Source organism: Ammospiza caudacuta, chromosome 9 (genome assembly GCF_027887145.1).
Source record: "Ammospiza caudacuta isolate bAmmCau1 chromosome 9, bAmmCau1.pri, whole genome shotgun sequence".
Classification (NCBI taxonomy): domain Eukaryota; kingdom Metazoa; phylum Chordata; class Aves; order Passeriformes; family Passerellidae; genus Ammospiza; species Ammospiza caudacuta.
This window is the reverse complement of record NC_080601.1, coordinates 9525102-9548856: the sequence shown is the minus strand read 5'-3', so window position 1 is coordinate 9548856 and position 23755 is coordinate 9525102. Positions and strand designations below refer to the sequence as shown.

Genomic DNA, 23755 nt, shown 5'->3' with positions numbered 1-23755 from the left:
CATGAAGTCACACATCCAGTGCACACAGCCCTGCTCCCAGGTCCCATCTCCCTCATGCCTGCTTCCAGGACTAGGCACTGCACCTGACAAAATATGAGAATGACTGGAAAGAATACAGGGGACAAGAAAAATGTTGGGACAGTTTTCTGGCCTTTCAATGAAGGAAAAGAAGGAAGATTATGAGATTACTTCTCTCAAGAAATGGAAACTGGGGAACTTGTGAAAACAGTTATGGATATATGAAGTTTGGCTTGGAAGAAAGAAATAATCTACTTTCTAACGGCCATAATATTCAGAGGAGTGTAGGAAGTGATGAGTTTATTGCACAGCTGAGAAGATGTGGTTCAGGCATGAGAAAACCCTCTGAAAGGTGAAGGGGCAGAAGAACAGCTAGAGCTGGCATTGGGAAAATGTGAAGTTTCTAGCATCCAGGAAAAGCATCCTTCAGAACTGAGAGGTAGTGCTGATCCTGCCTTTGGCCAAGAGCTTTTACAGGTCTGCCTACCTCCACAACAACACAGGCATGGTCTTTCCTGGCCTCTGGTGAGCCATGCCACTCTGGAATGTTATACTCACAGAAACAGGGAATCAACTGGAACACTGCAAAGAGTTCCAGCACATACTGGGAACACCAAACTTTCTTTTATGAGGACAATAATATACAGAACAAGGGCATAAAAACTCAAGGACAGGAAATAGTGCTTTTACAAAAGTAGCATTTGCCTGCATGGTCAGCCTACAAGTTTTTACAGCAAGTTGTCATCTAATTCCATCCTGTACTGTAAATTGGAGTTGCTTGTTTAGCAATCACAACAGCTTATCTCCTACAAGAATGGGGTAATCATGGAGTGACATGCAGCAGCTGGAAACAGCCCTGATACAGATGGGGCTGTGCTCACCCTCTCCCCATGAAGACACACAATTAACAGAGACTGGACACCTATGGCTGGAGAGAAACTTTTAAAAGTATCTTCTGTCAAGGGATTTAACTTCCTTCTAAAAATATTTTCTAGGCATAGCAAAAATACACATGTATTACTTTTAAAAAGTTGCCACACCACAACTAGACATGTAAATAAAAAGCCACTTGCCTTATATTGATGAAATGCCCCACAAAAAGTGGGAGACCTGCTGCTGTTTGAGAAGGAAAAGGAAAGGAGAGTCCATTTCTTTGTTGGCATTCAAGTCATTTGGAGCCTTTTTGGATCTTGGCCTTAAAACATCAACTCCTCCTTCCACTTTTGGTAGGACATGTACACTAGGAGGAGAACCCAGCTGAGACTCAACATCAGCAGTAGCCCCAGGACATAGCTCTTGGCTCTCAGAGCAGCCTTTTCTCTGCACACCTGCCCAGCATTTACCAGGAACAGGCATTCCCAGCACAGACTTTCACAGCAGCACAAGGCTCCTGCTTTGGTTTTGATCTAAAGGTCTTTACACCTTTCCCATGCAGACGTCTTTTAAATATCACCTGAGCTTGCACTTGCCAAAAGAATAAACATAGCGTTGTTTTCATTCATTTTTCAGTTGTGAAGCACTTAGTTCAGAATTGTTTGCATAATGATTTAGCAAGAGGTAAATGTCAGCAGCAAGAGAAATACTGAACACATTAAACACGTCTTATTGTCTTGCACAGAGACATTTACCTTAATAAAATTCTGTGTTGTATTGAACAAAAAAGAGCTGAATCACAACCTCTTACAGTGTTATCTTCTACAGTTCCCTAAACAGTTTGTTTTCCTACAGTGTGAGCTGTGAGAAAGCTAGAAATGGTTGAATCACTATTCTGCACTCATCTGGGTTGAAAGCAGGACAGGGAGTGACACTGGTGACTGACAGCAGTCAGCACACCAGGATCCACTGCTGGGCATCAGCTTTAGTGACCATCTGCCCCTATGTGTTAGACCAGTGCCCCTCCTTACATGGGCAACCTGTTACACCCTCTTCAGATCAGAGGAGTCTACATGTTAGAAGTTATTTAGAGAGTATCACAAGACATGGAAATCTATGGCACTTGGCCCTTTGTGTCACTATAAGAGATACAGACTTGCATTAAAAAAAAACAAAACAAACAACAAAACCCAAAACTAACCAATGAAAAATACAAACAAAAAGCCATCCAGTGTGTCACCAAGACAGCAAGGAGGTGTAGCCAGCAGCAATGGGCATGCCTGGTCCACTGCTTTTGTTAGTTCCATTTGGCCCTTAAGAAATCGTTCTGTCTGCAGTATGTGTGGTTTTAACCCTTTTCTAAAAAAGCATAAATGCTTTGTATTTGCAAAATGAAAAAGCACTAACATAACAAAGCTGTGTTAATATTAGAAGGAGTTGTGCATCACTGGTTCACATTGAATGGATATCAGCATTATGTTCACTGGTGCTAGGATACCATGGTGATGGGCCCTGAAGAATTACCAAAAATAGATTAAATGCATGTGGCAAGTGATAATAAGCACAAAATGTTTTCCATACAGTAAAAATACCTCAGAAAAGCAGAATAACACATTCTATAAATCAGCTCAAAGAATCAACAATGTCCAGGCAGAATACTTGTGTATCTGAATGCACAGTCAGAGCTGAACTCCTAAGCCCAAAATTGCCATGAAACCAAATTTGGCAATAGTGTCTGCACCTAGAGAAATTCAGACCAAGGAGACTGGCACAGAATCTGCTGTTGCTAGCAAAAATGTATGAAAGGAGCTGAAAGGTTTGTATTTAAAGTAAGAGACATTAATCACTGGGTAACACCTACCACAGTGACTGTGTCTTCCCAAGCTGTTGGAGTCTCATCCCTTTTTGGATTGAGTCAATCAAAATATTAAAAATGTCATTCTTTGAAGCTGTTCTGAGCCAGGCTGCTTGTTCACTGCTGTATAAAACAAATCACTCGAAAGCGTCTCCCTGACGCTGCCCACTGATTCAGCAGGGGGCTCACACACAGAACTGAAGACACGTGCGAGCACCAAAGCTCTTGTGTGGCAATGACAGCACACAGTGCTCCCCACTTTCTCATTAACAACCACTGTGCTGCATTACCACTGAGTGGGTGACATCAAAGGGACGAGAAATGTCTGGGATGGCACCGCTACTTGCTCACAACTGTCAGCAGCACTTGGCTCAAACCATCCCTCGTGGAGAAATATGCACAGCAAAGCCATTTGTTTATGAAAACAACAGCTACCTAAAGCCATATTGAAAATTCATTAACTGGGATGATCCACCAAGGAGACTCGCTGTAGTAGACACATATAAATATTTAGGTTGCTGCTCCAGATGTTAAGCCACCCTCAACCCAAAGTTGACAAAGTGACAAGGCTTTCGGAAGAAAAATTCTCTATGCTTTAGAGCTTAGAAGGGCTCCCACCAAAGGGAGCAGGTACCAGAAAGCAACTGGGAAGGAATATCCCACTGCATAGCAACATACCAAAGGTATTTAGGGGAAAGCACATGCTGGAAGAAAAGATACCAAAGGCAGGCATGTGAGAAAGAACATGACACAAATTTCCATGGCTTTGAAACACTGGAGCTAATTCAAAATCCTCAGTGCCCATCAGCCAGTGCAGATCTTTCAAGTGAGACAACAGCAGCAGAGTCCTCCCAAGCTTGGCAGGATTTTTCAACATGCAGGGGCAACAGAGATATCTAATTGCAAAGTCTGTTACTAGGTGACACACCAAGTCCTGACAAACTATAATGGGTGGTATTTTGATATCTCAGTCTATGCAGCAAACTGCGCAAAAAAATCCACTTTCACTAATTCCACCCTCTGCTTTTTCGATGACTGAGACAGGGCCCCCAGAATATACATGCCAAGAGAAATCCTCTGGAGACCAGAAGGTAAAGGATTCAAAACTTCAGAGTCCTTGTATTTTCTGTAGGAAGTGAAGAAACATGAGAAATGCTAAGAAATTATCATAGAATCATTTATGTGGGAAAACACTTTAAGACCACTGAGTCCAGCCATTAGTCCATGCCTGCCAAGCCCACCACTAAAACATGTCCCTAAGCACCACATCTACAAATCTTTTAAATAGCTCCAGGGATTGCAACTCCCTCATTTCCCTGGGTAGCCTGTTCCAGTTTCTTGGGAATAAATTTTTCATAATACCTGATCTAAACCTTCCTGGTACAACTTGAGGCCATTTCCTCTTATCCTATTGCTCGTTGTTTGGGAGAAGTGACACACACACTCCTAGACACACCCACCCTGGTTCCAATCTCCTTCCAGGTACTTGTACCCACCCTGGCTCCAATCTCCTTCCAGGTACTTGTAGAGAGCCATAAGGTCCCCTTGAGCCTCCTTTTCTTCAGGCTGAACACCCCCAGCTCCCTCAGGCACTCCTCATCTCCTGTGTGCTCCAGACCCTTTCCCAGCTCCATTGCCCTTCTCTGGACACACTCCAGCCCCTCAATGTCTTTCTTGTAGTGAGGGGCCCAGAGCTGAGCACAGGATTTGAGGTGCCTCACAAGTGCTGAGCACAGGGGGTCAATCAGTGCCCAGGTCCTGCTGGCCACACTGCTTCTGATACAAGCCAGGATGCCATTGTCTTTCTTGGCCACCTGGGCACACTCTGGCTCGTGTTGAGCTGCTGGCAACCAGCACACCCAGGCCCTTTTCTGTTGGGACACTCATCAGCCACTCTTCCCCCAGCCTGTAACAAGGCATGGGATTGTTGTGACCTTAGGGCAAGACCCAGTTCTTCACCTTGCTAAGCCTCACACAACTGACCTCAGGACCATCAATCCGGCCTGCTCAGATCTCTGTGAAGAACTTTCTACCCTCAAGCACAACAACACTCCCATCCAACTTGGTGTCATCTGCAAACTCACTGAGAGTGTCCTTGATTGCCTCATCCAGATCACTAATAAAGATTCTTCCTCCAAAATTATTTCCACCTCCTGCTGCAGGACAAGAGACTGAAGGATGTGTAGAAAAACCAAAGCCCTCCCAATATCCAGGGAATCATTTGGGAAATCAATTTTTCCTGGTAAAAATGTGATTTATATGTGTTCTTGGAGCATGAAAAGATTGGAAGTATAAGCATCTCCACTCTCCATGCAAGACAGACCTTTGCTTAAGCACTTCAGCTCTTAGCCAGAAGAAACAGGTTTTACTTGCTTTTTCAGCAATTTCAACCCAAAATTTGATTGGGATAACACAGCAAAGCTTCTGTAGGGTTTATAGATCCCACTTGGTCCTGAGCATATGGTGTCTCTCTCACCAGCTTTCAGATCTCAAAGACACCAAGTAAGATGAGCAATACCAATGTGAGATCTTAGACCTTGTGGCCACCAGAGAGCTGCTGAGTCTGGGCTGCTTCTGCAAGGTTCAAAGGACCCCTTACAAGAGCAAAGGCCCACTGTGACAGTGGCCTTACTGGGGAAAAAGTGCAGTCTGGATACCTTTGAGCCTGGGCCATGCTACAGAAACTCCTGGGTGACCTCTTAAACCAGTTTCACCATCCCTTGATAGTATAAGAATAGTAGAATGAAGGAAGGATCTATAGCAGCAATAAAGATTATACCAGAAATATATGTACTGTATTAAAGACAAGAAATGAGGAAAGGGGTAGAGATCTGAGTTTTCTGTTCATCTCCATTTCAGCTATAATAAAAACCATAGAATAAAGTACAAAACACTGGTTGATGTAGCACCCACTTACAAGGCTTTTGTGCCTCCAAGTTACCTTTGTGTGCTGCCATGCTAAAGGTCTGGTCACAGAATCAATGATTTTGTAAAACAGCAACTGCAAAGTTGAGTGCAAGCACCCAACACTTCGTGAGAGAATCATCCTCAGAGCACCTTAAGGGGCCATGCCAAGCAACTGGGATTCCAAACGACCAGAAGTCATGGAAAGACATTGGATAGATAGTAACCATAGCACAGAGCTACAGAAACACACAGACACCTTTGTGATAAGATCTGAAAGGGATGTCTGACTTCTGCTTTATAATTCCACAGTGCTTGGGCCTAATATGCTCCACACAGTGCTTGAGAAAGTAGACCTGTCATTTTCCTGATCACAAAATACTGTTCTGAAACGACAGGACTCATTCACTTTCTCATTACCTTCAGGAATATAAAAGATTTCACATGTAAATGATGGTGTTCAATATGAGAATTGAATTTGGAGAAGTAATACAAGGAAAAAAATTTCTGAAATCAGCATAGCACTCACACTACTTAGCAAACCCAAAATTTCAAGCCAGGTAAAAAAGAGCTTTGCAGTAGAGGACTTAGATCACTAAATTGGCTGTTATTTATCAGCCAGACTTGATACGCTCACTTTCAGTATCTGATGTCTCCCAAGAGCTCTCTAGGACTCTCCCTTGACTGGTCTAGCTGTATATAGATCTGAGAGGCTTCAGGGTCTTGATAATTGTTCCTTATCAAATTGTTCCTTATCAAAAGGAAGGACCTACACTGACAGGACTTGGTTTTGAAGAAGTACCTGGAAAAGAGGAGCTATCAAGCAAAAGGCTTGCATGGGTAATTCTGCTACCAACTTTCCAGAAGCAGCTTCTCTGTTGTGCAGAGCAATTTAACCACGACCTAAACTTTCAGAAGGTTTCTATTCCTTCTAGCATACCAGATCCCTCAACACATGTACTTCTCATGCAGGTGAGGAGAGTTGTGGGATCTCAGCACCTCAGGATGGAGGTGCAGAGTGGCCGAGAACACCCTTGGGGGGCTCGGGAGTCCTGGAATGTTGCCAGAAGTGTCTGGTGGCTGGACTTTGATCTGACACAGGAGACGACGCCTGTATGAGGACTGGGAAGGTTTCACTGGGTGAATGGTGAAGGGATAAGTTAATTAAAGTGTAAAACACAGGGTTTAGGATTTTGGCACAAGGGGGTCTAAAGAAGTAAGATGGAGGAATTGGGGCGTGTCCTGTTCTTCTTCTTCTTGGCCTCCATCTTCTGTGGTGATGGTGGCACTTTGGGATTGGTTATTACTAAAAGTGCACCGGTTAATAAGGGTAGAAGGTATTGGGGAAAAATTATAAATATTGTACACGTAACTTCGGGTATAAAGATAAGTGACTGCCCCAGGGGCTCGCAGTGTGCCCATGGCTGGCTTGCTGTGCAGACCTCTGTCGGGCTGAAAGAAAATCTTTTAGATAAACAATTAATAAACACCGAGACAAGATCAGAAGTCTCTCCTCGTCCTTTGAAGCGCCGGGCTCTTCAAGGCCATCCCTGGGCCTTTCCAGGCCACCTAGACAGCACAGAAAACTTACAGAGAGTCTCCAGCCGGGAAGGGTGGGCGTTGCTCCGGAGGCCGCACAGCCGCCGGGCTGGCGAGGCTGGGCAGGAGCCGCCGGCGGCTCCCCCGGCCGCGGGGCCGAGAGAGGGCGCTGGAGCCTCAGGCAGCGGCGGGGCCGGCGCTCCGCTGAAGGATGCCCGTCTGAAAGGTGCCCGGGGCCGGGCAGGTGCACTCACAGCTCCGGGTGACAGCCCTCTGGAAATCCCAGCCATGGGAAACGGGAAGTCTTTTTTTTTTTTTTTTTTTTTTTTTTTTTTTTTTTTTTTAGTATGTACACAAGCGTCTTTCAGGGCTTTGAAGGGCTGAATTCTCATAGGAAATTGCACATATTGGAAAAAAGGAAAAGAAAAGGATAAAACAACATTGACGATACATAGGACAAGAAAGTAAAAAAGAAAAGCAATTTTCAAAGCAGTCGTTCACCATGTGTTTATATCTAGTCTAGAGACATTGAAAACAGCTCCAAACAATTCTCTTACTCCTTCTAGAGGAGAGCTGCTGGCCAGCTCTGCCTGCTCACAGCCTCTCCCTTCAGCCACGAGCAATCAGAGAAGGCACCAACAGCCACCACAGCTCAGGGACATCACACCCCAAACAGCAACGTGAACATCCATACAGAGACAAGGAAGATGCCCCAGAAGTAGAGATTTCATAAAAGAATCACCTTTTCTATTGTGTTGGCCTCTTCATTTTCAAATAAAGCATATCCAACTAGTTTATATTTCATAGCACTGAAAACATTCCTTGTTCCTCATCTAAGTATTTATTCTAGACTTGAGCACAGCTAAAAACCAATTCAATGGAGTTCTGCAAGCTAAAGAGAAGTCTGGTCCCTGTGCACAGGTATCACTTGTTCTTCGCATTTCCACATGAAAAGCAGTTTGTTCTGCTCTGCTGTCTATTTTGCCATTAGGTGTTCTCCTGAACACAGGTCACAAAGGCATGAATACACCTCATATATACTGCACAACTGATCTGAGGGCCAATTTCAGTATCCTATAATAATTCTTTCTACATTTATTTCCCCACAAACATCCTCAGATCACAGCCTAAACAAAATACTGTGATGACTTCCAAGTAATTTTGGCTTGAAATACATTGCTGATGTGATTTAAAAAAAGAAAAAAAATCAAGGTTAATTATATAATTAATAAAGCTTCTGTCCACAAAACAGAACATGTAGAACAAAAATTACAGACTGATGTTGAATGTTCCCCAAGGTGAACCTCAGCACCTGCAGTCTCACTCATCTTCTGATTCTCCAGACCAAGACATAAAAGACCTAGACTGGTTCCAGATTAGGCACAGTGCAGAGTTTTGTTCAGTAGAACCATGAACTTTACTAAATTTTATATGTCCCACTGGAAAAGTGGAGGACTGTCTCAGTGGATTGTCCCCTCACATTTTTGGTCTGATACACATTTCTAACTCATTGTGACCATGAGCATGAGGACTCCCAGAAACAGAGGCTGCAAGACCATGGTCATCTGACAGCTGTCAGTAGATTGAAACACCCTGAGCTCCAGTTTGGTCTCAGCTGTACACCTCATCTACCAGGGCAGTATTTGGGGTATCTACAGCAAGTAACAGACAAGCTGCACATCTGAAATCATTAATGAGCTTCACATGTCCTGAAGAGGTCCCCTCAGAGAAATAGCAACCTACTCCACATAGCAGAAGTTTGTACTGAGCTCAGATACTTTCCCAGCCTGGGGCCTGCTGCGCTTAGACAGAAATTGAAAGGATCATACAAAGCTGAAGGTAGCCTTGAGCAGACTAAAATATTTTTCAATTAATTTTGGCCCCTGTCTGTAGTCAGTCTCCCAGATTCACACCTCCTGAATACATGCAGCAGAGCCATGATTATTACTGCAGGGCTTCAGAAGCAAGGTAAGTTTTCCAGTAAAGATGGCTCCTAATTCATATCCTAAAGAAGAGTTAAATTCAGCAGAAAAGAAACTACACAACTCAAAGTATTAAAAAATTTTGCAGTCTAGAAGGTTGGCTCAGGACCATCACTTGCAAATTCAAAGGACTTGTTAAATGTGGAAGTTCCCAGGGTGCTGTTCAGAGGTGTGGGATTAGAGCTCTCCAGAAGAGAAGATAAAGAGTCAGTACTACACAGTACTGGAAAATCTGGGAGTTAAATAGATGTTAGTACATCAGGACTCTGGAGTCTTTTTCTTCATTTTGACAAGTAGGTAATTTTGCTCTGCTGTCCAGACCATGACCAAAAGGCTACATGGGGTCAGAAGGCACAGTGAGGACTACACAGTCAGGACAATTCCTTCAGTAGGGGGGGTCAAGGACCATCCCTTTGGTGTGATGAAACACCCTCCCTGCTCCTAGCTGCCCCAACCTTGAGCCAGTGCTTTCTCCTGGGCCAGCCAGAAGGCTGAAGACTGAAGGCTGCAGCAGCAGGAGGATTTCGCTCTAAGCTCCAGGAAAGATCTCAGGGCTTGCTGACAACTGTCAGGAGTAAACATCAACTACTGCTTCTTAGCCTTGAGGCAGGGCAATCTTGGGATAGCAAGGCCAGGGGGCAGAATTCACAGCATTTCCACAAAAGTGGGGCTTGCCATTGGCTTACTCCATTATCACTCATTATCTCAGCTATGGAGGACCCAAAGACAAAGGTCAGGCTGCTTCCAATCTTCCAGCCAACTTTTATTCCAACCTTATTCATAGACCATTTCCAGTCCAGACTATACAAAACTCAATCCATCTCTGCTGGTAGCAGAGTTTCTTACAGCAGTGCAGGCTCAGCAAGATAACTGCAGAGGAAGGGAGGATGTTAAGAAGTTTGATCTGGAGTAGAAAAGCATCACTGAGGGGAAAAAACCAGGGGAATGATCTCAGTATTTCCCAGGCATTATCAGCAGGCATAGATGCTACCAGTAGGAATGAAAAGGAAAGTAAGATTTGGTCCAGGACATGTATGAAAGGGAAAACCAATGGATAAGAGGACTGAAAGGAACAGAAAATGCAGGAGAAGGTTGTTTAGGGAAAAAAAAAAAAATTAAAGGAGGGGGCAGTGCAAGAGGAAGGGCAAAAACCAGGACTATATCTGTCACTTGCCTCTCCCCGCCCACTCTGAGAAGCTTCAAAAGAGATCTGGAAATAGAGAGGAAAAAAAACGACAGTCAGATATTACTGTTCCAGCCACTGAGTCATGGCAGGAAACTACTGATACTGTAAACTAAGTTCTGTAAGGTCAGAGACTATTTGAGTTTTGTCAAGGCTCACTGTAAGAGGAACAAATATTTAGTGGTGAAGATTTGCCCCTTTCATAACTCTTGGGGTTACCACAGAACTATTTCATGAAGCATGTTTGAAAAAAGCTGCCTGTATTTTATCATTTCACACAAATGCAGATATTTCTTTTCTTTCTCTCTTCCTGGATCTTTGATTTTATTCCAACAGATGCTTATTAAGAAAAGGATGTGGAGAAAGTAGAAAAAGCCACCAGTCTTTGGTGTGCTACTGGGTGCTTGGTCTACTCCACCTCTTATAATTGCTGTGCCACAGAGAAATCATTTCACTATGACCTTCTTATCCTTTCTTCAAATTAGTCACTGACAGTTGTCAACACATTTGTGGCATTTTTAGACACTGTCTACATCAGCCCAGTACATGTACTGGGTGGAATTGCTTCTACTGGAATGGCACAGCCATCCTCATTCCCACAGAAATACAACAAAGAAAAAAAAAGCTGAAACTTGCTGTTGTGCAGAGGGCTCAGCAGACTCCTCTCAGCCCTCTAGGAAAGCACCCTTACACTCCTTGCACTGCCCAGACATGTTTAAGTGGTTTTGATTTCCCACCAAGAGCTGAACAAGTAGTGCACACATGCATGCCATCCAGGCAAATTACACTTTTCAATTGACAAGCCCATTTGGAAAGGTAAGATGCTACCTAGGCCCAAAGTGCTGAAGAAAATAAAACAGCAGACACAGGATTCAGAGATAACTGGGGAAGGAGCACTACAGTATAGGACACGGATTCTTGGGTAATTGTTATCTGTGTTACTTGTTAATTAAAGCTTTTAATGACCAAGTTTTGCTTCTGTTGCCTAGGCATACACACACAGCTTTGCTGCCACCCATCACAGTGAACACAGCCAGGAGCTCTTGTCCCACTTCAGAGGTTAAGGCATTATGGGATGTTTGTGCATCTGCTGCAGAAACCTACTATGCTACCACTAAGCAACTTTCCAACTCAGTCATCTAAAGCTAATTGCTTCCATAAGTCCTGAGGGTCTCTCTCCAGCCCATTTGAGTCACTGTACCAAGCCTGAACCAGATCTGGTCAAGCACAGCTCAGCAGAAAGACACATTGTCAAGAATAGCCCTGTGGTAGCAATGCCTGCCAAATCAAGGAAGTCAGTCACACCAGGGAAAGACACTGGTGACGCTGGAAACTTGTCCCACTCTTCTTCCTCCAAGGAAACAGACCAAAACAGAACTTTACCTTATGAGGCTGAAGGCGTTCAAGCCAGTGATACATGGAACAAGAGGATGTATGAAAGTTGCAGAACAACTTCCTGCACAATCTTCTTAGGAACTGGGAAGTCATGGCTGGAGGCAATAGACCTCATGGCAGGCTACAGGAAAGCACAAACACAGGCACCTGCTGCTGACACTGAAGGGCCCTGAGTGTGGAACCCCCCCACCCTTTCCTGACAGTAGCTTTAAAGGCTGATTAATAGCTTTGCTGTTTTAAGTAATAAAAGAATTTGTGATGCTACAGAAACTAGCCAGATTCTATCTATGGTGCATCACCATAACACAGAACATGTCTGAACCTCAAAACATACCTCAGAGACCACTGGCCAAAAAGAAAATCTATTCCCCTTTTGTTTGGGCTTACAGGTACTGGTAAACTTGATGACATGACAATGATTTCCAGCAGGGGAGCAATATTTGTCTCAGTTTCCATGCCAAAAACAGCCATGGAAAAGGGCAAATAATACAATGACTAAGCATCAGAGGGTGGAGACTAATTAGCAACAGATCAGGAGCAGGCAGTGGTCTCTGGAAGAAGGTGCTTTCATCAACAGAGCACAATTTTACTCATCACCAGAGGTTTCCATGAAACAAATGTTACAGCTGCCTCAAACTGACCAAAAAACTTGGGTGGTTTTTTGTTTGATTATTTGAAAAGTAGTGCCTCTGTTTGGGACCTTCTCTATTCTTTAATCCTGGTAGAGTGGGACCCCACCTCCAAACACAAAAAGCTCACTGTACAGCACAAGCACTTATCAGGCAGTGCCTCTCCATCAGCCCTATCAGTTCACTGCAAGCAGATAACAAAAATATTAAGATTATGAGGACAGAATCATCCTTTCACTCAATCAGTGTAGATACACTACAAGGTTGTTTCAGCAGTTGCTCTTTTCAAGACATGCTATTCTCCTCTGTGATTTCAGGCAAGCAATGGACTCACAGCACATGACTTTTCAGTGGTACAAAACTACTACAAAAACATTTTATCCAGTTAGTTATCACATTACTCCATCAGCAAGGTGGATTTTATTCCTGTTTTAACAAACTTGCCATCATTTTGGGTTTATCTGAAAGGTATACTGTGAATACACTGAAAGATAATTCTAGTCCAACAAATTTAGTTGTTTTTTCTAGGAATATATTGGGAAATGATGGCAAAACTAAGATTTGAATCTGGGTCTCCTAGTGCTCCTACTATTCCTAGTGGACTCACTGGATTGCTTCCTAGTAAGTTTTTTCTTCTAAAAAATCTATTGCTTACTTAAGGAAGCTTAAATGCTCAAAAGCCCCAAAATTGATTTGTTTATTTTTTAACTAAATCAGCAAGTCCATTTTTCAGGAGTTGATGTATGCCCATTCATATTGAGAAAGGCCTTGATAATTAGCATTTATCTTTAGCTAAGCAGAGCTGAAGGATGGCACTGACATGAATTTTAAAGTCCCCATTCCTCAGGAAGTAGAGTGCGGCTCTTCCTGCCATTCTCAGCTTGGCTGGAACTGCAGGAGAGCCAGTCAGGCTGCCCTATCAACCAAGAGAATTTAGGCTGTGTGCCAAGCACCCATCTCCCTGCTGGTACAGGTGCCTCCCTGATCTCACATAGGCTGGGACACTGGAGGATTTCCCTTCTGTAATAACAGAGACTCCCTAAGCACTCCTGCTTAAAAAAATACAATAAACATGGGCAAATGCATGCCCTATAAAATATTCTGAAGGGTTTTAACAATCACTTTGCTGTTTGGTGACCAGGAGTTTGTCAGGCAAAGGTGATAGACACCACCCACTCACCCCAGCTGAGGTCTGAACCAAGCCATCAGTATGACACAGTGACAAGGTCCTCTGGCTCTCTCTTGCCTTGCTGGTCTGTCACTGCATACCTTTAATGCAGCAGGAACCCTGGCATCCCAAAAATCCTCCTCTCCTAGGCAACAAACTGATTGACCATCTCAATCATTTCTTCGGGTTTTTTTTCATTCATTCTCGTAACTGGCAGTTGCATCTACTAGGTTCTCTATTTCTGCAGCTTATGATTTTTTCAAGCAGATAAAGGGATTTAGGAACTTAAACCTCCCTGCAGCAGCAGATGGGCAGATTTTTACCAAAATCAGCCAGGCTAGAAAAGGCACATTAAGCACTTGCTCTGACACAGCACTTGTTCTGTCACAGTCTGGATGACACATCTGGGTGCTCACACAAGATGAGAAGGTGTGTGGCAATCTGTGGCAGGATGAAAATAGAGATGAGTGGGGACAGATGCCTTGATTTATTTTGAAAACACCACCCATGGTCAGTTAAACTTGTTTCCCGGGCAGCCTGGCCATGCATGGAGCAGCCCACCGTGTCACACTGCTCTGCAGCCTGGAAGGATGTGCCACAACAGCACCTGAGAGCAGTGGCACAAGCAGAAGGCAGCAGTCCCATACACAGGACATGTCCTACCAAGGCAGCTCTTGTCCCTCTCCTGAGAGGGCACAACTGGTGAGAAGTACCTGAGATGAGATGTCCATGCTGCATTGCCAGACCTGTGTCCTTCAGAGAGGCCTGACAGAACTCACAAATGTCCCCTCTGGTGGCCTCAGCCTCTTGTTTGGTGTATAAAATCTTCCAGCCTAACTCCTGAACATCACCTCAGATGGAGGAGAACACATCCCCCAGTCTCAAAGCTCATTCCACTTCTGTGACAGCTGCAGAAGTTACTATGGAGAAAAACAGCTCAGTATGAGAAAGTACTGCAGGAAATCTCTCTCTACAGTTTACCATTAGAAACAAGGAGGAATGCAAGAGGCCAATCTGCTTTCTTGGGTCTCTCAGTGGCCTCCCACAGCCCACCACTGCTGCAGCCCCTGTGCCTCCAAACTGCTCACTGATCTTTGCTGGATATCTCTAGGAGCCTCCAACCAATGGGTACAGCTGACTTACACAGATATATTTCAGTTATGTATAAAAAGCCAAATTCATTACACATTGAAGCATGGCAGTTTTAACCTAGCACTTTTAGGCTTTTCCCTACTTCTGCTGGCAAGACCACTGTATTTTCTCATACATGTGAGGAAGCTTTCCCAAATAGTATCACAGGGAAAAACACCCTATGTACATCATTCTCTGTAGGATGCCCAAATCACCAAGCTTGCAGTGAGTGATGCAGTAGCTGGGGAGTAGCTGAGAGGATTGAGCCTGTGCCTGCTCAGTGGGAGGCATGAGGATCTCCTCAAGGCATCAGCAGATGGCTGGGAGCTGAAGGTATCTCCCTGGTGACACCCACAGGAAACAGCTGGCACAAACCTGGGCTGAGGGACACTGCCTCACAAGTTGTCCAAGACATTTTGGCCACTTCTGGGCATCTACAAGGTCTTCTCGGGGCTGAGATCATGGCACAGGGCACTTGGGAGGCCACTGCTCCTCTGCAGCAATAGCTGAAGTTCAGACACCTCAAATGGCACTAGTCCTCTACATTTACACACTTGAATCATTCCTCTGCAAAACAAACTAAAAAGCACTGGAAGAGCAGGTAGCCACAAGAACTCAAGTTATAGCTCTCCTGTCTGCATTGTGAAAATTAGACTTTAGTGTTCAATATGCGATTTTCATGATCTGATAACAATTAACAGAAAAATACCAACATAAAGGGCAGTGACACATCCTCACTACACTGTTTACAAATGTCATGGTCATATGAGATAGTAGTCAAACAAATCAGCAGACTAAAAATAAACCACATAGGATATGTTGATAAATATTTGTTTCAAAACAGTATAGCTTTTTACATGACTAATGTGATTTAATGTGATTTCAGACTGAGAAGAAAACAACCAAAGCTGATTGCTTGCTAACTGTGTTTGGAGGAGTGACACAGGTAACAAACTACCATCAACTCTGGCATTTTATTCTCCTGGTAGGAAATGTGATTAGGTAGATCAGTCAACACCATTATTGCTTTTAACACACCAGTGAGGACTGGTGCAGGATGCAACTAGAAGGCCACAGGTACCACCTTGGAAGAGGAGCAGCCATTTGCATGCACAAGCGCTCATCCTTCACATCTGTGTGGGCTGGTTTCATGCACCAGCCAACACAGCCTGTATCACAGAGAGGTTAGAAAATGTCTGCCTGGACCTTTAAGACCATTTTATTCCCAGTTAGATCACCATCAAACCCTTTTCACAATAGCATCTGCCACTGAACCACTGCTAATTAGTCAGTCTCTGCTCAGCGAGGGAGGAAGACGTGACAGCAAAGATGAAATTATTTTTAAAAGCAGCCCCAAAAGCCCCGATAAGGATTGCAGCAGTTTATGACCAACACCAGGCTTGTCACTGGGCAGGGAGAGGGAATTTGCCTATCACTGCCTGTTGCAATCACAGCGGAAATGTCTCTCTCTTCTTCCTTCCTCTCCACCCTTGTTCAGAGAGTTAAGGTAAGATGGGAAAGCAGCTGCAGCTTCTAGGACATCCCATCTGGGGAGCCAGGACAGTGCTGGCAATGCCCCTTCACTGTGCTCTATAAGCCTCAGCTGCTTTAATGCTTTCTCCATTGATTATCACTTTTCTCTCACTATTGTGAGCAGCATGAAGAAAATTCATGGAAGATCTTGGACAGTTTGGGTGTGGCACAGTAGGGGACACACAACAGACAGCGCTGTCAGATGTTTTACTGAAGCAAACAGTTCTGTTGTGCTGGGGGAGAGAGAGAATTGGGAGAAGTGTCTTGACTTAGGGAGAGGGATTCATAGCTCAGTGAAAGTCTGTGCAATGACTATTCTAACACAAGTTTTCATTCTGCACACCACAATCTCCAAGGGAAAAAGTAGGGCACTTCCAGGGATAAGTTTACTAGGCCGAAAGGTAAACTCCTGAGTCCCAGGAGGGCAAGTGTTCATTAAGCTCTTGGATCTCACAGATATGGACAAATAAAGCCTGACCACCTAAGCAAAAGAGCAGTTTTATTGGAATTCCTTGTCCATCATTCTCCCAAGAATATGGAGAGGGGATTGCACAGCTGAGTATTTCTGTAGTTCCTTGGTGAGGACAGAAGCATTCAGTCCACAAGGCTTGGAGAAAGATCTTTGAAAAGAGAAAGTGGTATGTTTCAAATGAGACACCCATCTTCTTCAGGGTGATGTACTGGCAATACCTTAAAGTAATGGGCTGCTCTGATGGTTCCTTAAAGACAGGAAAGCCTAGTAAGGGGATGGCAGATTGTGCACCTCCTCTCTTCTACCTTTTCCCAAACAAAGCAGGGCTCACAGCACTGGAGGGGACTGCTGCCTGTCCAGTAACCCCCACACTATGGTAGCCTCATCCATAGAGCATGATGCAGGCTATATGCCCACTAAAGCATCTGCCCACTCCTGATTCCACAGGGAATAGCAGCACTAAGGATACTGCTCCAAAACCAATTCTCATTCTATCACAGACTGCAGTGACAGCAGCATCGTGTCCACCCTCCCAAATGCACTCAGCTCAGCAGTTTACCAAACACACTAGGAATGGCTAACAAGAAGACGGTACCAACACTGACAGGCGGAATTTTAGCAAAGTTAAGAAGCAGTTTATAGAGAGAAAAGGAAATATTTTAAAGCACATATTTGTTGTACTGTCCTGTTATGCATCTGCCTAAGTTGTGCTGGTAATCAGCAAATTTCCTCTGCTATTCTCTACTTTCATGAAACTGAACCTATTTCTGGTGAAAAATAATGTATATACCCCAACACTGTGTACATCATTCATACAGAAGAGCAGAGTATTCAGTGCAGTGGGAAAGTGTCATCCTTCAAATGCTGCAAAACCCATAAACAGACAAAAGCTACATTCAGTTGCTAAGTATTAAGAAATACACATAAAAAGGAGACTTCCTACCACGATGGCAGAAAGCTCAAACAAAAGAAAGATAGAAAGGACAGTATGATGTCCCCTTGTGTCCTGCTATTTTTTATTATTATGGAGGGCTCTACTTACAGAGTGTGCAATAAGAACATGCTTGTATAGTAAGGTAGAGTCAACCAAAATCATCAGCAGAAAACCTATGGAAAATGATATTTTTTCCAAGTGTTTTCAGTATTTATACAAGTTCAGAAATTAACATTGGTGAAACATTATCTCAAGAAACACTTTAACATTTGTGTTGTGTTTGTGTAGGGCAGTGCTGAAAGCTCACGGACCTTCTGAAACCTACCATAGTGTAAATGTCTGCTTCTGTCATGTTCCATTTCTCTGCAGAGGAAACTAAATCAAAAACTTAGCACTCTATGAAGAAAGGAATATGATAATCACCAGGTGGAAATTCATCATAGTTGAGAATCTAAGACATCTTCCTTCTTTTCCAAAACCTCTTTAATCCTGACCAGTCAGAGAGGACAGAGAAATATATATAGTCTAAACTGTCAACTAATCAATACACCAGATAAAAAACCTGTTTTCCCCCTCATTTATTTCCCCCCAAGCATCTTCTGTAATCTTTTCCTTTCCACACACCCCAACAATGTGAAAACCACAGGCTTTCCCATACTCCTGGATTAGTTGGGTTTTGTAATGGCTGCCAGTGTGAAAATCCTTCATAATATTCTAACACAAATAAATACTTTTAGCCAGTCCCCTTTGGTACATATACTTATTTTCATAATGTAAATTTAAATAGTAATTTAAATAAACTACTAATTAGTAATTTATTAATTAGTAGTTTAAATAAAAAAATGTAAAAATCCTGAAAAAAGTGTTTCCTAGTAAGATGTTTAAAAGCTGATAGGACCATGCAATTCATGTTTCATGGTAATTTTTAATTACATTTTGTATGTGGTCATTTCAGACATGCTAGAAACAGAGGAATTATCCAATACATAACTTTGGCAAATATATTTACAAATATATTCCAGAGATGCTGTCAGAAGTTGACACTAAGAATAAAAGTTATCAGTTAAAGAAAGGCAGTAGATGCTAATCCTTGTGGTGGAAAAGCTATTTTCAAATGTGAACTTAACCACATCCTCTTTAGTATGTACTTATCAACATTCAATACACTCTTCCTGAATCTATACAAAGTCTGAGACAACAGTTCAGAAAAGCATATAAATATTCATTTAATAGTAAAAAAAAAAGGCTCCCTCTGAAAACTAGCTATAATAATTAGACATTAAGACTCAAAGACTATGTCCATGTTTGGGCCTGGGGCAGGTCTGTGCTCTCTCAGAGCTGCCAGACACTGCAAAGGCTGCAGGAGGACCACCCTCTCTTTGGAACAACAAAGGGCAGGAGCTAATAATCCAAGGCCTCAGACTTCATGGGAAAGGAAAGGGAAGAGGAAGGCACACTGAGAACTTCTTTCAAGTCTAGCATCTGATAACTGTAAGCCAGCTCCAATGCTTTCCTGAGTCCCTGTCCCACACCTGCTCATCCAGCCTCCTCATACCTCCAAAAGAGTCCATTCTGTCCTGTGAACTTACAGAACACTTAGTCTATAGAAAGGACTGTATCTGAGCACAGCACAAAACTGAATTTACTTTCCAGCACTCAACATGAGGAACAAACAACACAAGGACTAAATTGGTTCCAAACTTTTGGCTTTTCATAGTAACAGCTTAATTTCTGACCTTACCTGTAGCTACCACATAGCTTGGAGTTTACTGCAGATCCATAGCTGTCTTGCCATTTTCATCACAGAAGTAACAGGTAGGAGTATTGGTCTCTTCTTTCTGGGAAGTAAATGAAAGACACAGGTGGTTTGTGGGTATTTATTTAACCCACATTCCAGTCATTTAACTAATGACCAGGGGAAGGAAGCAGGAAAAGGAGAAACAGAGCCATTTTTAACTCAGCTTAATGATCTCCAAGCCATCTGTCCACACCTTTGCATACACAGCAGCCATGTAAGTGTGCAATGCTGACAATAATGGTGGCCAAATCAAGAGTCCATGCCTCTACATGGGCAAACTCTTAAAGAACCGCCCTGCTAATCCCAAATAGTTTGTTGCACTACTGAAACACCTGATGCTCGTGACTATAACGACATAGAACACACCTGACCTAATTGGGATTCAGCCTTGGTAATAGGCCTTTATCATCAGCACAGCAGGATATAATAAAGCCTCCACAATTAAGTGAGCAACAAAACTATTTTCCTGCTTTTCTTTCTTTTAATAGTTTCTTTATGATGCCATAAGCACTGAAATTGGTGCTATTAACATTTATTATGCATGGCTTGGTTAAAGTTTAGAATTTTGCTGTGCTAGAAGCAACAACCTTTGTCCACTGAGGCTCCTATTTGGCTGCCACAAGCTGCAAGGCAGAGAGACACCAGGGGTCTGCAAAGCCCAGCTCTGTGCCCCGAGGAGGGTGCTCAGTGTTCAGGAATCTCTCCAGGGAGTACCATGGTGTTCCCAAGGCAGAAATACCACCTATTTTACCTATGTGCAAGTTTGGGGGTCCTTTTGCCCCCCTTCTTTAATCCAAAACCCCAGTTTCTGCTATTCTATCTCTGTTCAACCCCATAGCTCCTCAGTGAGGCCCCTGCAAAGAGAAGCATGAGGAGGGGTATTGCAAGTTCAGCCTCATCTCACAGCCTGCCTGACACAGGCACAGGGGCCAGCACCTCCCCAGCTCCTCCACAGGGCTGGGGAAAGGGGATGGCCAAAAGCACATTAAGGGAATTAATTTAGGTCTTGTTGAGACTTTAAAGTAAACACTTCCAGAAAGGAATGCAGGGGAGGGTCACAAATCTACACTGGCTGGCCTGTGCAGCCATGTCCACAAGGAAAAAGCTGCCCAGATGCACCCACATCATGATCCAAGGCATGAAGACAGCCCAGAAACACCCATAGCCTTCCCACCATCGCGTCAGCCCACAGACACCCACAGCCCTCCCACCATCATCTCAGCCCAGAGACATCCACGGCCCTCCTGCCATCGCCTCAGCCCACAGTCACCTACAGCTCACCCGCCATCGCCTCAGCCTGGAGTCACCCACAGCCCACCTGCCATCACTTCAGCCCACAGACACCCACAGCCCTCCAGCCATCGCCTCAGCCCACAGACACCCACGGCCCTCCGGCCATTGCCTCAGCCCACAGACACCCACGGCCCTCCGGCCATTGCCTCAGCCCACAGACACCCACGACCCTCTTGCCATCACCTCAGCCCACAGACATCCACAGCCCACCTGCCGTCACTTCAGCCCAGAGACACCCACAGCCCTCCGGCCATCGCCTCAGCCCCTCAGGACAGGAATGGCCTCCCCACAGCCCTCTGTACCAGCAGCCTCACCTGCTGGGGTGACCCAGACTGTCCCGTGAGAGAGCGGGAAAGGGGAGCCCTATGGCTGTGGGGCAGGAGGCCCAGCGCCTGCCCACTATGGCACTGCCCTTGCACTGGAACCTGTGAAGTCAGAGAATTCCCACCCATGTAGAAATTATCTTCTCTGGGAGTGTCTGAGGGAACAAAACAGTCCACGAGGTTACTGGAGGAGAGCAACTCTGCCCAGATACACAGGCCATCCTGCTAGAAATGTCTCAACTCCAACTGGACACTAACAGTGATTTAAAAAAAAAAAAAAGGGATCTGCTGCTCTCCATCTGGTAGGCTCCTCCTGGCTGCATGAGCAATTAGGAGACCTCAGGACAAAAACAATTCTATCTAAGATGAACAGCTGCCCTTACACTGTGATGTGGTGTTTTTGCTGGTAGAGCCTGTGTGGTGCTGCAGGAAACAGTGGCAAGAAAGGGGAACTGAAAGCCTTGGAGGAGCACTGAGAAGCCACCTTCTCCACAGCTGCTCCCTGACTGCTCCCTGTGGCCAAAACCACCCAGTTAGGGCAACTGGTGGCGGACAGGGGTTGTGCGGGCAGGGGCATGTGAGGACACTGTATCGAGCAGGGAACCAGGGCACCTCCCCCTGTCCACGGCCCCATGGGGTGCCTCAGTCCATGCCTACATCCCACCCTCCCTGCTGGCACTGAGTCATCCCTCAGAGCATCCTCCCTTCAGGCTATCAGAACCCAAGGCAATGGCCAGTTTTTCTTACTGACATTCCCATCCCTAAATACATTTTCACCATGGAGACCGTCTCCCTCATTCATCTCTCATCCCAGGAGACACAACTTTGTGGGATTCCAACTCCTGCTTGTTAGCTGAAGCCAAAAGGAATAACTATCAACTAAGAATAAATACTAATTAACCTGAATCTTTCATCATATCGTGATCTGAACCAGATGCTATCTCTAACTTTAGGCTGCTTTGAGATTCAACCTCTATCTGCAGCAGGCAAAAATAAGATTCCTTCTTTTGATAAAGTTAATTGTGGGCCTCAACAAGACACATTTCTTGGCAATACTGTGCTCTTATCTTTAAATGCTGTGAACTCACAAGGGTTTGAAAGGGCTTACATTTTGAGTGCTTCCCATATGAGTTTTGTGATTGAGAATTCAAGCCAGGAAACTTCCTATGTCATGCTGGAAAAAGAGGTGCAGTGAAGACAGCTTTAACACTGCACACAAGCACTGAATAGAAACTGTCTCAGAACACCCAGCCAAAGGCTGCACAAGAGCACAGCCGAGTTTTAGTCCCCCAGTGCAGGGGACAGTGGGGTGAAAGCCATATGGTATCTTCTGTTGACCTGGTTGAAATCAATAATGCTTTATGTTGGTTTTAGTATCACAGAAAGAATAATAGAGCAGGGTGAAACCCAAAGATTTATCTGCCAAAATGTATCAGCATTTTCAAAGCTGCTTTGTTTTGATTTTTTTCATTTGTTGGAAGTAGCTCCAATGTTTTCTAAACTACTGAAAACCACTGTTAAAAATTCCTGTAAGAAAACTGTGTTTTTCATTATGACTGTTGGTACTTATGCAGACAACATACATAGAGAGAAGAAACGATACAAACCAGACTTACTGTAAAAGCCAAGACCTTTCATAAATGCAGCTGTGTTCCCTTGCAGAAAAATAGGTTATTTGGGGAAAAATATTTTTGGACTTCAAAAAACAGTGACAGGGATACCAAATAACTCTTGGCAAGAGCTGTGCAAAGCTGAACGTTGCCCAGTTCCACCTCTCAGGCACCTTCTGTGCAACAGTCTATACTGGTAACTAGGATTAGCAATTTAATCTTCACACCACTTCAGTGTGGACATGTAAATTTCAACAAGCCTGGAGATGAAGTAATAAAATCAAGCCTCTACCATTTTGAGGTTGCATAAACAGTGTTTAAGTGGTTCAATAGCGGGGTTTGTTTGTACAGCATGAATATCATTGCATATAGCAGCTCAGCAAGTCCAAAGATGCGTCCAGCAGTGCCATCTCCCCAGGTGCTGGCACACCTTCCCATCCACAGATTCTCTGCTGCAGATCATCAAGGGCCTCGTGGTCTGTAAGACATTCATCTCACTTGTGAGGCCAGAATTACCCAATCCCTTGTTACATGGCAAAAGGACACTGCTTCTGTGTCCTCTGAAATAGACCTTGCTTTCCAAGAAGAAAGCCCTCAAATTTGTGCTAAAGGAACAAATGGCAGCTCCATCCATCCTCCATGAGAGCTGAAATAGCCAAAACCACTGAGAACTAAGTACTAGTTTACCTTCTTCATGAGTCCCATCACCATCTATCTCCTCTCTGTGTCTTGCAAGTGGCTGTTTCCTATGGGAGTAAGGTACAAGTGAGCAGTGATGATCACTGGAGGTAACCAGAAGTTACCTGATTCTTACCAAAACTGATGGGAATTACATAAATGATTTATTTTTTGGGAACTCTGTCAAATTGAATGCCAAAATTGCTCTTAAGTCTTCTACTTAGGTTACTGGCTGACTGTGAATCTCTAAATGTACATAGTCAAGTGGAAACACCAGCCAGAGTTTCAGCCACCTGAACAGTCCCAGGTGCCCGGGTGTATTTTAGGTACTGAAAACAACCTTTAAAACTTGAGTCAAGATTCCTTTCCTTGAACTGAAGGTTCGTAATCTTTGATGAGTCCGATAACCAAATCTGCCATCATAACAAATGCAAAGG

At 44.1% G+C, this 23755-nt stretch overlaps 1 long non-coding RNA gene across 1 annotated transcript in view; it reads right to left on the bottom strand.

Moving 5' to 3' along the window:
• Nucleotides 1-23548, bottom strand: part of LOC131561261 (uncharacterized) — a 46259-nt gene extending 22711 nt beyond the window's left edge. Inside the window, exons 1-2 of the long non-coding RNA XR_009275056.1 lie at nt 23328-23548; nt 19358-19454 (exon numbers count right to left, since the gene is read on the bottom strand). This is a non-coding gene — a long non-coding RNA (uncharacterized LOC131561261). The remainder of the gene's footprint in view (nt 1-19357; nt 19455-23327) is intronic.
• Between the last annotated feature and the right edge of the window lie 207 nt (nt 23549-23755).